At 47.4% G+C, this 16,764-nt stretch overlaps 1 protein-coding gene across 2 annotated transcripts in view; it reads left to right on the forward strand.

The window, feature by feature from the left end:
* FBXO17 (F-box protein 17) overlaps window positions 1-16,764 on the forward strand; it is a 33,553-nt gene that overhangs the window by 7,234 nt on the left and 9,555 nt on the right. The gene's annotated exons all lie outside the window — the stretch shown is intronic.

Raw genomic sequence — 16,764 nt, forward strand, 5'->3', positions numbered from 1 at the left:
CTTTCATGTAGCATGTTGCTTTGGGGTTTATTCATACTATAGCGTGTTTATTCCTTTTTATTGCTGAACAATATTCTATTTTGTGGATATGGCACATTTATCCATTCATCAGCTGATAGACATTTGAAGTGTTTCCAAATGTATAATGCTGCTATGAACATTAGCATACGAGAGTTTGCATGGAGGTAGGAGGTGTGTTTTCATTTCTCTTGGATAATCTAGTTGTAGAATTGCTGGGTCTGGTCTCATGTAAGTTTATGTTTAACTTTTTTTTTTTATTTTATTTTTATTTATTTATTTATTTTTTAGAGACAGGGTCTTATTCTGTCTCCCAAGCCGGAGTATGGTGGCACATTCGTAGCTCACTGCAGCCTGGAACTCCTGGACTCAGGCGATCCTCCTACCTTGACCTCCCAAAGTGCTGAGATTGCAGACATGAGCCACTGCACCCAGGCATGTTCAACTTTTTCTTTTTTTTTTTGGAGAGAGAGTCTTGCTCTGTTGCCCAGGTTAGAGTGCAGTGGTACAGTCTTGGCTCACTGCAACCTCCACCTCCCGGGTTCAAGTGATTCTCCTGCCTCAGCCTCCCGAGTATCTGGGATTACAGGCGCCCACCACCATGCCCGGCTAATTTTTGTGTTTTTAGTAGAGACAGGATTTTACCATATTGGCCAGGCTGGTCTTGAACTCCTGACCTCAGGTGATCCACTTGCCTCAGCCTCTCAAAGTGCTAGGATTACAGGCGTAAGCCACTGTGCCCAGCCTTTTGTCCATTTTTTAACTGGTTTATCTCATTGAATTTTATGAGTGCTTTATATATTCTGTACACAAGCGCTTTATCAGATCTATAATGTGCAAGTACAAAAGTTTTAACTTATGATAATGTCTAATTTATCCATTTTTTCTTTTATGAATCATAGTTTTTGGTGTTGGATCTAAAAAATCTCTGCTTAACGCAAGATCATGAGATTTTCTCCTGTTTTCTTCTCAAAGTTTTATAGTTTTAACTCTTAAATTTAGATGTATGATTAATTTTGAGTTGATTCTGGTATGAGGTAATGGTCTAAATTCATCTTTTTGCGTATAGATTTCCAGTTGTCCCAGCACCATTTTATTGAAAAGAGTCCTTTTCCTAAGAAAACCCATAAGTAAATCCAATGTAAAGAGAATGCCCCTAGCCTCCAGCTCAAAAGGATTCCTTTTCTGTGAACTTTATCAAATAGCTGTAACACAGATACAGTTTTATGTTTTTCCTAGAGTTTCTCATAGCTTTAATTTTTCCCTTTTGAAAGAAGTGTTTTTCTGTTAGTAACTCATCCAATCCTTTTCTTTGAATTTCTTTTTCTTCTTGTAGACATTCTTCCTTTTATAGTATCCTGTTCTTACTCTGTTTAGAACATCTTTGCAAATCTAAGTGTTCCCAGGACTAGCTACATAATTTGCATGGCCGATTGCAAAATGAAAATGCAAGGCCACTTGTTCAGAAATAATTAAGAATGTTGAGGCCAGGCTCAGTGGCTGAGGCCTGTAATCCTAGCACTTTGGGAGGCTGAGACGGGAGAATCATTTCAGGCCAGGAGTTGGAGACCAACCTGGGCAACATAGTGAGACCCCGTCTCCACACACACATACACACAAAATTTTAATTTAAAAAAATGTTGGCCAGGTGTGGTGGCTCACACCTGTAATCCCAGCACTTTGGGAAGCTGAGGGGTGGGTGGATCACCTGAGGTCAGGAGTTCGAGACCAGCCTGACCAACATGGTGAAACCCCGTCTCAACTAAAAATACAAAAATTAGCCAGGCGTGGTAGCGCGCTCCTGTAGTCCCAGCTACTCGGAAGGCTGAGACAGGAGAATCGCTTGAACCCAGAAGTGGAGGTTACAGTGAGCCAAGATCATGCCACTGCACTCCTGCCTGGGTGACAGAGTAAGACTCCATCTCAAAAAATAAATAAATAAAAATAAATAAATAAAAAGAATGTTGAGGCTGGGAGCCACAGTTCATGCCTGTAATTCCAGCACTTTGAGAGGCTGAGGCGGGCAGATTGCCTGAGGTCAGGAGTTCAAGACCAGCCCGGCCAACATGGTGAAATCCCGTCTCTACTAAAAATATAAAAATTGGCCAGGAACGGTGGCTGACGCCTGTAATCCAAGCACTTTGGGAGGCCAAGGCAGGTGGATCACCTGAGGTCAGGAATTTGAGACCAGCCTGGTCAACATGGCAAAACCTCATCTCTACTAAAAACACAAAAATTAGCCTGGCTTGGTGGTTCATACCTATAATCCCAGCTACTCAGGAGGCTGAGGCTGGAGAATCGCTTGAACACAGGAGGTGGAGGTTGCAGTGAGCCGAGATCACGCCATTGCACTCTAGCCTGGGCAACAAGAGCGAAACTCCATCTCAAAAAAATAAATAAATAAATACAAATACAAAAATTAGCCAGGTGTGGTGGTGGGCGCCTGTAGTCCCAGCTACTCAGGAGGCTGAGGCAGGAGAATCACTTGAACGTGGGAGGCGGAGGTTGCAGTGAGCTGAGATTGTGCCACTGCACTCCAGCCTGGGAGACAGAGCAAGACTCCATCTCAAAAAACAAAAAAACAAAAAAAGAAAAGAAAAGGAATGTCGAGATGGCCACAGTGGAGTACTGAACAGAGGGTGGGCCACATGTGAATGCACAGGTTGCATGCCCATGAAGCCAGCCCTGGCTGGTTTCCTCCATGTTTTTTTGGTCCTGTGAATTGTCTCTGTTTCCTCTGGGGTCATTTCACTTTCCTTCTGCTTGTTTACTTTAATGTTTCTCTTTCAGGCTGCTAGTTCTCTTAAACATCTGATGGTCCTTGCTATCCCATCACTTTTTCAAACAAGAGGCTGGATGACTGACTGTGGTTTTTTGTTTGCTTGTTTTTAAGTCAGTGGTATGAGATTTGGGGCTGTTATAAATACACTCCTTTCCCACTGGCCTCTTGGTCAGGTTGAATGGATGACTGTGAATTCTGTGTTCTGTAGGCAGCACTTGTTCATGTTAGCAGGGAGGAAAACAGTCTTTGTGCTCGGAGCTCACTCCTGGATGCCAGATGGGAAGGGCTTTACTCAATAACACCAGCAGCTTCCCGGGGGCTGCATGCGATTTTTTTTTTCTTTTCCTTTTTTCTTTGAAATGGGTTCTCACTCTGTCACCCAGGCTGGAGCACAGTGGTGTGATCACAGTTCACTATAGCCTCTACCTCCTGAATTCAAGTGATCCTCCCACCTCAGCTTCCCGAGTAGCTGGGACTACAGGTGCTTGCAACCATGTCTGGTTAATTTCATATTTTGTAGAGATGGAGGTCTTGCTGTATTGCCCAGGCTGGTGTGGAACTCCTGGCCTCAAGCAATCCCCCTGCCTCATTCTCCCAAAATGTTGGGATTACAGGCATGAGCCACCGTCCCCGGCCAAAAGAGTTAAACATTAATAAGGGACAGGAGGCTGAGGCAGAAGAATCGCTTGAACCCGGGAGGCGGAGGTTGCAGTGACCCGAGATCATGCTGCTGCACTTCAGCCTGGGTGAAAGAGAGAGACTCCGTCTCAAACAAACAAACAAAAAAATTAATAAGGGAGAACTGAGTAGAGGAAAGTATCCTGAAGGAATGAAAAGGAAACCATTCTGTGTAAACTTTTGAAAAGATTGATAGTACCAATACCAGGTGCTGGCGAATGCAATGCATACAGAATTTTTGGGAATGCAGATAGCACAGTCATGCTGGAACTGCGGGCATTTTCTTGTAACATTAAATATACACCTGTCATGTGATCCAAAAATTCTACTCCTAAGTATCTACTCAAGAGCAATGAAAACGGCTGGGCGCGATGACTCACGCCTGTAATCCCAGCACTTTGGGAGGCCAAGGCAGGCAGATCACTTAAGGTCAGGTGTTCAAGACCAGCCTGGCCAACATGGTGAAACCCCGTCTCCTACTAAAAATACAAAAACTAGCCAAGCGTGGTGGCGCACACCTGTAATCCCAGCTACTTGGGAGGCTGAGGCAGGAGAATCGCTTGAACCCGGGAGGCAGAGGTTGCAGTGAGCCAAGATCGCGAGACTGCACTCCAGCCTGGCCTGGGCAACAGAGTGAGAGTCTGTCTCGAAAAAAAAAAAATAAAGCGAGGCGTGGTGCCTCACCCTTGTAATCCTAGAACTTTGGGAGGCTGAGGTGGGCGGATTACCTGAGCTCAGGAGTTTGAGACCAGCCTGGGCAACACAGTGAAACCCCATCTCTACTAAAATACAAAAAATTGGCCATGCATGGCGGCATGTGCCTGTAATCCCAGCTACTTGGGAGGCTGAGGGAGAACTGGCTTGAACTCAGGAGGCGGATGTTGCAGTGAGCCGAGATTGCACCACTGCACTCCAGCCTGGGTGACAGAGCACGACTCTGTCTCCAAAAAAAAAAACAAAAAAAAAAGCAATGAAAACATATGTCCACACAAACACTTCAAACACTTGTACATGAATATTCATAGCAGCTTTATTCATAATACCCCTAAGCTGGAAACAACCCAAATGTCCATCATACTGAGTGGATAAACAGGTTGTGGATTATGCATTCAGTGGACCATTACTCAGCAACAAAAAGGAATAGACTACTGGTTGCTACACAACAAGTGGATGGGCCAGGCGCGGTGGCTCATGCCTGTAATCCCAGCAATTTGGGAAACCAAGCTGGGAAGATTGCTGAGCCCAGGAGTTCAAGGTTAGCCTGGGCAACATAGCAAGACCCTGTCTCAAAAAAAAAATTAAAAATTAGCCAGGCATGGTGGGGTGCATCTGTGGTCCCAGCTACTCTGGAGGCTGAGATGGGAGGATTGCTTGAGCTTGGGAGGTCATGGCGGCAGTGAGCTATGATGGCGCCACTGCCCTCTAGCCTGGGCAACAGAGTGAGACCCTGCCTCAAAAAAATACATATATATAGTAATGAATCACATATGTTATGTTACATTATGTTAAAGGAGAGGACAAATAACCCTAAGCCATGCCTACAACTAAAGGAATATTACAGGCGTGAGCCACTGCGCCTGGCCCAGATGCCTTCTTCACAAGGAGACACATACTGTGTATATCAGGATCCAACCAGGAGACAAACCACACAGTAATTTGAACAGCGATTGTTTAATATACAGAATTGTTAACTATAATAGGGGATTAGAGTAAGAAGAACTGGTTACTAAGAAATAAAGAGAATACTAACAAATGTAGAAATAGACCGGGCACAGTGGCTCACACCTGTAATCCCAGCACTTTGGGAGGCTGAGGCGGGTGGATCACAAGGTCAAGAGCTCGAGACCATCCCGGCCAACATGGTGAAACCCCATCTCTACTGAAAATACAAAAAAAATTGGCTGGGCGTGGTGGTGGGCGCCTGTAGTTCCAGCTACTCGGGAGGCTGAGGCAGGAGAATCGCTTGAACCCAGGAGGCAGCGGTTGCGGTGAGCCTAGATCATGCCCCTGCAGTCTAGCCTGGGTGACAAAGGGAGACTCTATCTCAAAAAAAAAAAAAGAAAAAAGAAAGAAATAGCAGATACAAGGAGCAGCCACTCCTCCTAAGTCTAAGAGAGCCCGAGAAAGATGAGAGCCCCAGGCTATGACCCCGACCTTGCTGGAGTAGTTTTGCCATGGCTCACCGAAGGACAAAGGCATCTCTGTGGTGCGGCACCAGTAGAATGCGGCAGAAGTCCATCCAGTAAGATGATGGGGAAAGCAGCTGACAGGGAAGTGTCTTAGCTGAGGTGGGTGCTGCTGACTGCCATATTTCAGGAGCCATGTGCCAGAGAAACTTCCTGACACTAAAGAAACCGCACGCATGTAGGAGTCAGAGGCTGGAGAAGCGTGCTCGCTGAGGGAGTAACTGTCCTGCAGGAGCCAAGTCTGGAAACTGGAAGCCAAACCCTTTCCTCCTACAACGTCTCTCCAGCGCCCTCTACTGAAAAAAATGCAGCATCATGTCAGTCAGCAAAGGAAGATTTAAAGAGACAAACTCCAATTGTATTTATTTATTTTTTATTTTATTGTATTTTTTTTTTCTTTTTTTTCTGAGATGGAGTTTCGCTCTTGTCCAGGCTGGAGTGCAGGCGTGAGCCACCGTTCCCGGCGCTTTTTTTTTTCTTTTTAACAGCGTCCCTGGGTGGGTTAGAACCAAACTCCAGTTTTGCAGCTTAGAACAATGAGGTCATAGATAGCCGACACACTATATGATTCCATTTACGTGAAATTATAGAAAAGAAAATTTGAATTTATAGTAACAGAAAGCAGCCGGGCGAGGTGCCTCACACCTGTAATCCCAGCAGGTTTGGGAGGCCGAGGCAGGCGGATCAATTGAGCTCAGGAGTTCAAGACCAGCCTGGCCAACATGGTGAAACCCTGTCTCTACTAAAAATACAGAAATTAGGCCGGGCGCGGTGGCTCAAGCCTGTAATCCCAGCACTTTGGGAGGCCAAGACGGGCGGATCACGAGGTCAGGAGATCGAGACCATCCTGGCTAACACGGTGAAACCCCGTCTCTACTAAAAAATACAAAAAAAACTAGCCGGTCGAGGTGGCGGGCGCCTGTAGTCCCAGCTACTCGGGAGGCTGAGGCAGGAGAATGGCGTAAACCCAGGAGGCGGAGCTTGTAGTGAGCTGAGATCCGGCCACTGCAGTCCAGCCTGGGAGACAAAGCGAGACTCCGTCTCAAAAAAAAAAAAAAAAAAAAAAAATACAGAAATTAGCCGGGCGTGGTAGTGCGTGCCTGTAATCCCAGCTACTCCGGAGGGTGAAGCAGAAAAATCTCTTGAACCTGGGAGGCGGAGGTTGCAGTGAGCCAAAATCGCACCACTGCACTCCAGCCTGGACGACAGAGCAATACTCTGTCTCAAAAAACAAAAACAAAAAAACGAAAAAAAAAAAAAAAAAAAAAAACAGAATAGTAGTTGCCGTTGGGTGGGAGTGGGGAGGTTGGATGGGAAGGGATAAACCTTTTGGGGCAATAGAAATGTTCCATATCGGCTGGGGGCGGTGGCTCACACCTGTAATCCCAGCATTTTGGGAAGCCGAGTTGGGTGGATCACCTGAGGTCAGGAGTTCGAGACCAGCCTGGCCAACATGGTGAAACCCTGTCTCTACTAAAGATACAAAGCTTAGCCAGGCGTGGTGATGCACACCTGTAATCCTAGCTACTCGGGAGGCTGAGGCAGGAGAATCCCTTGAACCCAGGAGGCTGAGGTTACAGTGAGCTGAGATCATGCCACTGCACTGCAGCCTGGGTGACAGAGCAAGACTCTGTCTCAAAAAAGAAAAGAAAAGAAAAGAAAGATATTATTTGGTTTCTTTCTGGAAGTAGCTGGGCAGGCCAGGTGAAAATAGAAAGAAATGTCTAAGGAGCACCAGCTATTCGGGTCTCCTCACTTCAGCTGCCAGACTAGGATGGAAGAAGCCTCAGATGACCCAGCCCCATCCATCTGATGGCAAAGGCACAAGTTCCCTAAATGAGGACCACATAGCTGATCCCAGTCCCCAGAGCCATAAAAAGAAGAAGAATGGATTATTATAAATATACTCTGGCATTCTGGACAAAAGTATACTCTGGACAAACCAAAAACAAACTGGTATCATGATTCACAGAGGTATTTTTTGTGTAGAATTTTCCAGTCAGTATAAAAAGGTCTCGGCCTCAAAAAAACTATACAATTTGAGAATCTGCTGAGGAAATACTTATAAGCTAACTCTTAATCATTTTCACAGATTCTTCTATTTTAAACTAGTCACATCTTTTGTTTGATGACTTTGAGCAAAGTTTTTGGACATCTTTTTGTTCCTTTCCATGGACTACCATATCTGTTTTTCTTGTTTTCATCATTTTTAGCAGACGTTGAGGGTTTTGGGTGTGTGTTCTGTTTTGGTGGTGGTGGTGTTTTGTTTTTGTTTTTGGAGACAGTCTCACTCTGTCACCCAGGCTGGAATGCAGTAGTGCAATCATAGCTCATTGTACCCTCAAACTCCTGGCCACAAGTAATCCTCTCACCTCAGCCTCCCGAGTATCTGGGACTATAAGTGCACACCACCAGGTCCAGCTAATTTTTTAATGTTTATTTTTTGTAGAGATGGGGTTTCACTGTGTTGCCCAGGCTGGTCTCAAACCCCTGGGTTCAAGCGATCCTCCCACCTCAGCCTCCCAAAGTGCTGGGATGACACACATGAGCCATGGTACCCAGCCCATTTTTAGCAAACCTTTTATAGAAAGTGCACAAATTGCACAGCCTAATGAATCCCAGCACTTTGGGAGGCCAAGGGGGGGGGATCACAAGATCAGGAGCTCGAGACCAGCCTGGCCAACATGGTGAAATCCCATCTCTACTGAAAAAATAATAATAATAATACAAAAATTAGCCGGGCGTGGTGGCGGGCGCCTGTAATCCCAGCTACTCGGGAGGCTGAGGCAGGACAATTGCTTGAACCCAGGAGGCACAGATTGCAGTGGGCCGAGATTGGGCCACTGCACTCCAGCCTGGGCAACAGAGACTCCATCTCAAAAAAAAAAAAAAAAAAGAAAAGAAAAAGAAAGACAGTCAAGCAGAGGCTGCATACTCTTTTATGATCCAGCCTCAGAAACCCCTTAGCAGGCCTGACACAGTGGCTCATACTTGTAATCCCAGCACTTTGGGAGGCCAAGGCGACAGGATCACTTGAGCCCAGGAGGAGACCAGCCTGGGCAACATAGGGAGACCCCTCATTTCTAGAAAAAAAAAATATATATATAACAAACTTAGCTGGGCATGGTGGCATGTGTCTGCAGTCCCATCAGGAGGCTGAGTTGGGAGGATCGCTTGAGCCCAGGAGTTCGAGCCTTCAGTGAGCCATAATCACACCACTACACTCCAACCAGGCGACAGAGTGAGACTTTGTCTCTTAAAGAGAGAGACAGAGAGAGAATGAAATCCACTTCTGCAGTGCTCTGAAAGTTGAGGCAGTTGCAAAGGCCTGCACGTGCCCAGGGGAGCAATGTGGACCCCACAGCTTCAGGAGCAGTGGTGAACTTAAAGAGCATGTCAGATAGGAAATGTTATCATAGCCACTTTTGAAAAATACAGTCTGCCATAGCATCCTGGGTCTCTTTGGGTAGCTGAGTACCAGTAGCATTCCCCGGTCACTCTGATAGCCAGTAACCTTCCTCCAAATACACACTCTCCCAAAAACCCTGGAAGCAGGCAGTACCAGGCCCTACTTGTCCTATTGTGACTCAGCCAGTAGTTGGCATTCAACTTTGCAGTGGGTACTTTTCAAACTTTTCCAAAAAAAAAAAATCCTCCAGAAGCCCCTCTCAGGCTTATTCTCCAAAATAAACCTGTCTTTGACTGTTGAGCCACTTTTCATGTTTCTTTCCTCTTTCCTTTTTTTTTTTTTTTTTTTTTTTGAGACAGTTTCACTCTTGTTGCCCAACCTAGAGTGCAGTGGCTTACCACAACCTCTGCCTGCTGGGTTCAGGCGATTCTCTCACCAGCCTCCCAAGTAGCTGGGACTATAGGAGCACACCACCACACCTGACTAATTTTGTATTTTTAGTAGAGATGGGGCTTCACCATTATGGCCAGGCCGGTCTCGAACTCCTGACCTCAGGTGATCCGAGTGCCTTGGTCTCCCAAAGTTCTGAGATTACAGGCATGAGCCATCCTGCCCAGCCACAAACTTTTTTTTCTTTTTTTTTTTTTTGAAGACAGGGTCTCACTCTATCACCTGGGCTGGAATATAGTGGCCCCTTCACGACTCACCACAGCCTCAACCTCCCAGACTCAGTGATCCTTCCCCCTCAGCTCCCAAGTAGCTGGGACTACAGGTGCGTGACACTATGCCTGACTAACTTTTTTGTATTTTTTTTGTAGAGATGGGGTTTCACCAGGTTGCCCAGGCTGGTCTTGGACTCCTGGGCTCAAGCGATCCTCCCACCTCAGCCTCCCAAAGTGCTGGGATTACAGGCATGAGCCACCACACTAGGGCCCCATACAAGCATTTAATATGGTTTGTGTGGTATAGCTGAGGGCTCATTCAGTACGTTTCTTGAACATCTCTGCTCCTTGGTGAAGTCTGGCTGTCTTCGTTGGGCGAGGGGCCCACCCCCAGCCCCAGAGATCCTCCTTTTGCCAGTGGGAACACACTCCTAAGAAGAATGGGAACCAAGAACTCCTCCTAAGAAGAACTGCAGGGAACTAAACTCTGATGAGCATCACATCCATGCCAGCTGTCACCCAGGCTGAAGTGCAGTGAGTGGTGTGGTCTCAGCTCGCTGCAACCTCCGCCTCCTGGGTTCAAGCACCGGGCCTCAGTGAACTATTAGTGCAACTCAGAACCACCTGGAGAAAAGCACAGCTTGGACTTTATAAAGTCTGTCTCCACAACTTCATTCTTTCTTTTTTTTTTTTTTTTTTTTTTTTTTTTTTTTTTTTTTTTTTTTTTTTGAGGCGGAGTCTCGCTCTGTCGCCCGGACTGGAGTGCAGTGGCCGGATCTCAGCTCACTGCAAGCTCCGCCTCCCGGGTTTACGCCATTCTCCTGCCTCAGCCTCCCTAGTAGCTGGGACTACAGGTGCCCGCCACCTCGCCCGGCTAGTTTTTGTATTTTTAGTAGAGAGGGGGTTTCACTGTGTTAGCCAGGATGGTCTCGATCTCCTGACCTTGTGATCCGCCCGTCTCGGCCTCCCAAAGTGCTGGGATTACAGGCTTGAGCCACCGCGCCCGGCCCACAACTTCATTCTTTCTGCAGTAGGAATAAAGATGACGTCGGGGCTGGGCATGGTGGCTCACACCTGTGAAAATTAATATTAATATTTTAAAAATTAATGTGAAATACTAAATTATGCTAGTTGCCATGATTATGACACATCATTTTTTTAAAAAGACAGCAACTATTTTATTTGTTTATGTATTTATTTATTTATTCATTTTGAGGCAGAGTCTCGCTCTGTCGCCCAGGCTGGAGTACAGTGGCGCAATCTTGGCTCACTGCAACCTCTGCCTCCCGGGTTCAAGTGATTCTGCTGCCTCAGCCTCCTGAGTAGCTGGGATTACAGGCTCCCGCCACCACACCCGGCTAATTTTTGTATTTTTAGTAGAGACAGGTTTCGCCATTTTGGCCAGGCTGGTCTTGAACTCCTGACCTCAAGTGATCCACCTACCTCTGCCTACCAAAATGTTGGGATTACAGGCATGAGCCACCGCACCCGGCTGACACAACTATTTTAGCTGTGACATTTTCATTTAGTGGCATTTATTGGCCCTTATTAAGCCACTGTGCTGAGCATTTAAGCTGGATCAGCTCGTGAATTCCATCATCTTGTTTAATGGGCAAAACTCTCCTTTGAGGGTGCCCTTTTCAAGAGGCTTTAATGATCTAATGCTTGTTATCTCCATGTGCCCAATAAGTGCTCAATTCATGTCAACTATTGTCATTTTTAAACAAATTAAGGTTTTATTTAAAAAAAAGAAATAAGCCTGTGTCACGAAAGGAAAGTAGTCCATGAATGTAGCAAAAATTCCTGACATCATTTTTTTGAGATGGAGTCCAGGCTGGGGTGCAGAGGTACGATCTCGGCTCACTGCAATCTCCACCTCCCGGGTTTAAGTGATTCTTCTGCATCAGCCTCCCGAGTAGCTGGGATTACAAGCACCCACCACCATGCCCTGCTAATTTTTGTCTTTTTTGTAGAGATGGGGTTTCGCCATGTTGCCCGGGCCCCTGACCTCAATTGATCCGTTCACCTAAGCCTCCCAAAGTGCTAGGATTACAGGTGTGAGCCACCACGCCCGGACTAATATTAAATTAATATCACTCTTATTTAGGAGCCTGCAGGGGCTTTTCCTAAGTGCTTTAAAATACTCATTTCATCCTCACAACAGCCCTATGATGGAGGCACTGTTAGCCCCATTTTCAGAAAGGGAAACTGAGGTATAAAGAGATTAAGTGACTTGCCATTGCTTATATAATTTATAGCAAGAAGTGGAGCTGGAGCCGGGCACAGTGGCTCACACCTATAATCCCAGCACTTTGGGAGGCCAAGGCAGCAGGATCCTTTGAGCCCAAGAGTTCAAAACCAGCCTGGGCAACATGGTGAAACCCTGTCTCTACTAACAACACAAAAATTACCAAGGCGTGGTGGCATGCACCTGTAGTCCCAGCTAATCGGGAGGCTGAGGCACAAGAATCACTTGAACCTCAGAGCCGGAGGTTGTAGTGAGCTGAGACTGTGCCACTGCACTCCAGTCTGGGTGACAAGAGGGAGACTCTGTCTCAAAAAAAAAAAGAAAAAAAAAAAGAAAAGGTTTTAGGAAGAATGGAAGCAGAAAATACCGGGTAGATTGCTTTTTTGAGAAGTGTAAAGAGAAACAAAGACGCTGGATGCGGTGACTCATGCCTCTAATCCCAGCAGTTTGGGAGGCTGAGGTGGGAGGATCACTTGAGCCTGGGAGGTCAAGGCTGCAGTGAGCCGTGATCACACCACTGCACTCCCACCTGAGTGAAGAAGCAAGATGCTGTCTCAAAAAATAAAAAATAACACATTCTCAGGCCAGGCACGGTGGCTCACGCCTGTAATTCCAGCACCTTGGGAGGCTGAGTTGGGCGGATCACCTGAGGTCAGGAGTTTGAGAACCGCCTGTCCAACATGGTGACGTCTCTACTAAAAATATAAAAATTAGCCAGATGTGGTGGTGGGTGCCTGTAATCCCAGCTACTCGCGAGGCTGAGGCAGGAGAATTGCTTAAACCCGGAAGGTAGAGGTTGCAGTGAGCCGAGATCACGCCATTGCATTCCAGCCTGGGCAACAAGAGTGAAACTCTGTCTCAAAACAAAACAAAACAAAACAAAAAATCACATTCTCGGCCCGGCGTAGTGGCTCACACCTATAATCCTAGCACTTTGGGAGGCTGAGGTGGGTGGATTACCTGAGGTCAGGAATTCGAGACCAGCCTGGCCAACATGGTGAAACCTCGTCTCTACTAAAAATAAAAAAATTAGCCAGGCATGGTGGCAGGCGCCTGTAATCCCAGCTACTTGGGAGGCTAAGGCAGGAGAATCACTTGAACCCAGGAGGTAGAGGTTGCAGTGACCTGAGATCGCGCCACTGCACTCCATCCTGGGTGACAGAGCGAGACTCCGTCTCAAAAAAGTAAATAAATAAAAAAGAACACATTCTCTGCACACACCCTTGCCCCCTTTGGCTTCTTCTTGCATGAGACCCCGGTTAAATCCAGCCTTCCTCTCCACCGTGCCTGCGCCCACACAGCTCAAGTGGGCTAAAAAACAACACAGCCCCCTGGCCAGGCTAACTTCAAGTCTGTGTACTTGACCCTCAGGCAGACTCCAATGCTGCCTGGCAGCCATATGACATTTCTCTGATCCCCTCCTTCCTCCTCTCTTCTAGACAACTAATTCACACCTTTTCCCTTCTCCCCTAATCCTTTCCAACACCTCCTCCCCCCGCTTCACTCTCCCTTGGCTTCTTATTTTGCAGAGAAAATGCAAGAGATGAAAAGTGAACTTCCACAGCCGCCCCTGCCTCTACCACCTACCTGCACCCATGCCCACACCCGTTTTCCTGCTGTGACTGTCCCATCACCTGCTCCCACCTTCCCACCCACTTACAGCCACGGTCCCTGGTTCTCACCTCTCTCTGCTGCTCATTCAGTTTCCCCCAATGCACTGGATCTCCTGTCAGCCCACACAGCATCCTGTCTCCCATCTCAAAACAAACCCTCTCATTTTTTTTTTTTTTTTGCTTGTTTTTGTTTTTGTTTTTGTTTTGTTTTGTTTTGAGACAGGATCTCACTGTGCTACCCAGGCTGGAGTGCAATGGCGCGATCTCAGCTCACTGCAACCTCTACCTCCCGGGTTCAAGCAGTTCTCCTGTCTCAGCCTCCCGAGTAGCTGGGATCACAGGTGCCTGCCACCACACCCAGCTAATGTTTGTATTTTTAGTAGAGATGGGGTTTCACCATGTTAGCCAGGCTAGTCTCAAACTCCTGACCTCAAGTGATCTGCCCACCTCGGCCTCCCAAAGTACTGGGATTACAGGTGTGAGCCACCTCGCCCAGCCCAAACCCTCTCTTGACCTCACCTCCCCTTCTAGCAACAGCCCCACTTTTTTTTGCTATTCTTTTTATTTTATTTTATTTAGAGACAGGGTCTCACTTTGTTGCCCAGGCTGGAGTATAGCAGCACAATCATAGTTCACTGCAGCCTCCAACTCCTGGGCTCAAGTGATTGTCCCACCTTAACCTCTGGAGTAGCTGGGACTACAAGTGTGCACCACCACACCTGGCTAATTTTTTTTATTTTTTGTGCAGATGGAGTCTCGCTGTGTTGCCCAGGCTGATCTCAAACTCCTGGCCTCAAGCAGTCCTCCCACCTTGCCCTCCCAAAGTGCTGGGATTACAGGCATGAGCCAGCATGCCAGATCAAGAATGTTTTTAATGATTAACCATGGAATTTAAGCTGGCTAAGGAAGGAATGAGGGCATGGGAGGTGAGGGGGACTGAAAAATGAAAGGGACAAAGGATGGGAGATCATAGTGGGTTGGAAGGATCGTGCGAGTTGGGCACTGGAGGGAATGAGGTGAAAAGAGAAAGTGATGGGTGGAGAGTGAGTGTGTGAAATGGAGGTTCTGAAGAGGCTGCTCTTATTGAACAAGGTCTGGGTGTGACTATGAGAGGGAGAGGTTGGGGAAGGATAAAGCCACTGGAAGGAGGTCAGGGAACAGAGAGGTTGGGGCTGGGGAAGAACTATCTATCTGGTTATGGAAATCACTGAGAATGATGCTAAGAGCCGCGGGAGCGGCCGTGAGCCCAGAACTAAAATTAGGGAGAAGACAGGAGTCATGATCTGGGTCAGCAGATGACGCACGAGGCAGGGTAGTGATGAGATTCATGGCTGGGGGTTTTGGGGAGGGTGGAGGGAGAATGGTCAGGAAGCAGCTCCCAGGAGCACAGAGACCTCCCCACTTGGCAGGCCCACAAGAGAGCTGGGTTCCAGTTAGAGCAAGAAGGTAGTAGGAATGTTCAGAGAAGTAACTGAGGCAAGAAGAGATTTTGCTGAAGATGGGTCATGGGTTCCAAAGGTTACAGTAGTTGGAACACATTGGGGTATGGGGTAGCAATGGTTTCTTCCACAGTGGGTTTCCTTGTGGGTCTGTAACCCAACCCAGGTTTGGCAGCTTGACACTCGAAAGCCAAACTCAGGCCAGGCATGGTGGCTCATGCCTGAAATCCCAGCATTTTGGGAGGCTGAGACAGGTGGATCACTTGAGGTCAGGGGTTCGAGACCAGCCGGCCAACATGGTGAAACCCCATCTCTATACAGAAATTACTGGCTCCGTGTGGTGGCACACACCTGCAATTCCAGCTACTTGGGAGGCTGAGGCAGGAGAATCGCTTGAACCCGGGAGGCGGAGGTCACAGTGAGCCGAGATTGTGCCACTGCACTCCAGCCTGGGCAATAGAGTAAGACTCTGTTTTAGAAAAGAAAGCCGGCCGGGCGCGGTGCCTCACGCCTGTAATCCCAACACTTTGGGAGGCCAAGGCGGGCGGATCACAAGGTCAGGAGATCGAGACCACGGTGAAACCCTGTCTCCACTAAAAATACAAAAAATTAGCCGGGCGCGGTGGCGGGCACCTGTAGTCCCAGCTACTCAGGAGGCTGAGGCAGGAGAATGGTGTGAACCCGGAAGGTGGAGCTTGCAGTGAGCTGAGATCGTGCCACTGCACTCCAGCCTAGGGGACAGAGCGAGACTCCGTCTCAAAAAAAAAAAGAAAAGAAAGCCAAGCTCAGGCCAGGTGCGGTGGCTCACACCTACAATCCCAGCACTTACAATCTCGGCCGAGGTGGGTGGATCACCTGAGGTCCAGAGTTCGAGACCAGCCTAGCCAACATGATGAAACTCCGTCTCTCCTAAAGATACAAAAATTAGCCAGGTGTGGTGGCGCATTCCTGTAGTCTCGGCTACTGGGGAGGCTGAGGCAGGAGAACCACTTGAACCTGGGAGACAGAGGTTGCAGTGAGCCGAGACAGGCCACTGCACTCCAGCCTATGTGACAGAGTGAGATGAGACTCTGCCTCAAAAAAAAAAAAACCCCAAACTCAAGAGAGACGACAGTTGGTGGGAGGAAAAGCAAGTTTATTTGGAGAGCCAGCAAACTGAGAACACAGTGGTCTATCATCCTAAAGTACCATCTTAAATCAGTACAATTTTCTTTCTTTTTTTTTTTTTTTAAGGGCAGAGGGAAGAGAAGGGCATTGTGATCAAGAGGTGACGAACAGACCAGGCGCAGTGGCTCATACCAATCTCAGTACTTTGGGAGGCTGAGGCAGGAGGATCACTTGAGCCCAGGAGTTCAAGACCAGCCAGGGCAATGCAGTGAGACCCCATCTCTACAAAAAAATATATAAAATAAAAAACTAGCTGGGCATAGTGGCATGCACCTATAGGCCCAGCTACTTGAGGGCCTTGAGCCCTCAAGGCAGGAGGCAGGAGGATCACTCAAGCCCAGGAGGTACAGGCTGTAGTCCTGGTTTCTAGCTCCATAAAAAAAGTAATAACAATAAAATAATGAGGTGACCACTGCAGACATCTGGGTGCCAGCTAGGGTCGGAGGAGGTTGGTGACTTCTTTGTCCTTGGTTGGGTCACAGTGCTTCTATAAATCTTTGACAAAACGTAGTTATTTACATACTTCTTTAATCCCAGAGTTAGTTTTAAAAACTGCATGATT

This window comes from Rhinopithecus roxellana, chromosome 12 (genome assembly GCF_007565055.1).
Source record: "Rhinopithecus roxellana isolate Shanxi Qingling chromosome 12, ASM756505v1, whole genome shotgun sequence".
NCBI lineage: Eukaryota > Metazoa > Chordata > Mammalia > Primates > Cercopithecidae > Rhinopithecus > Rhinopithecus roxellana.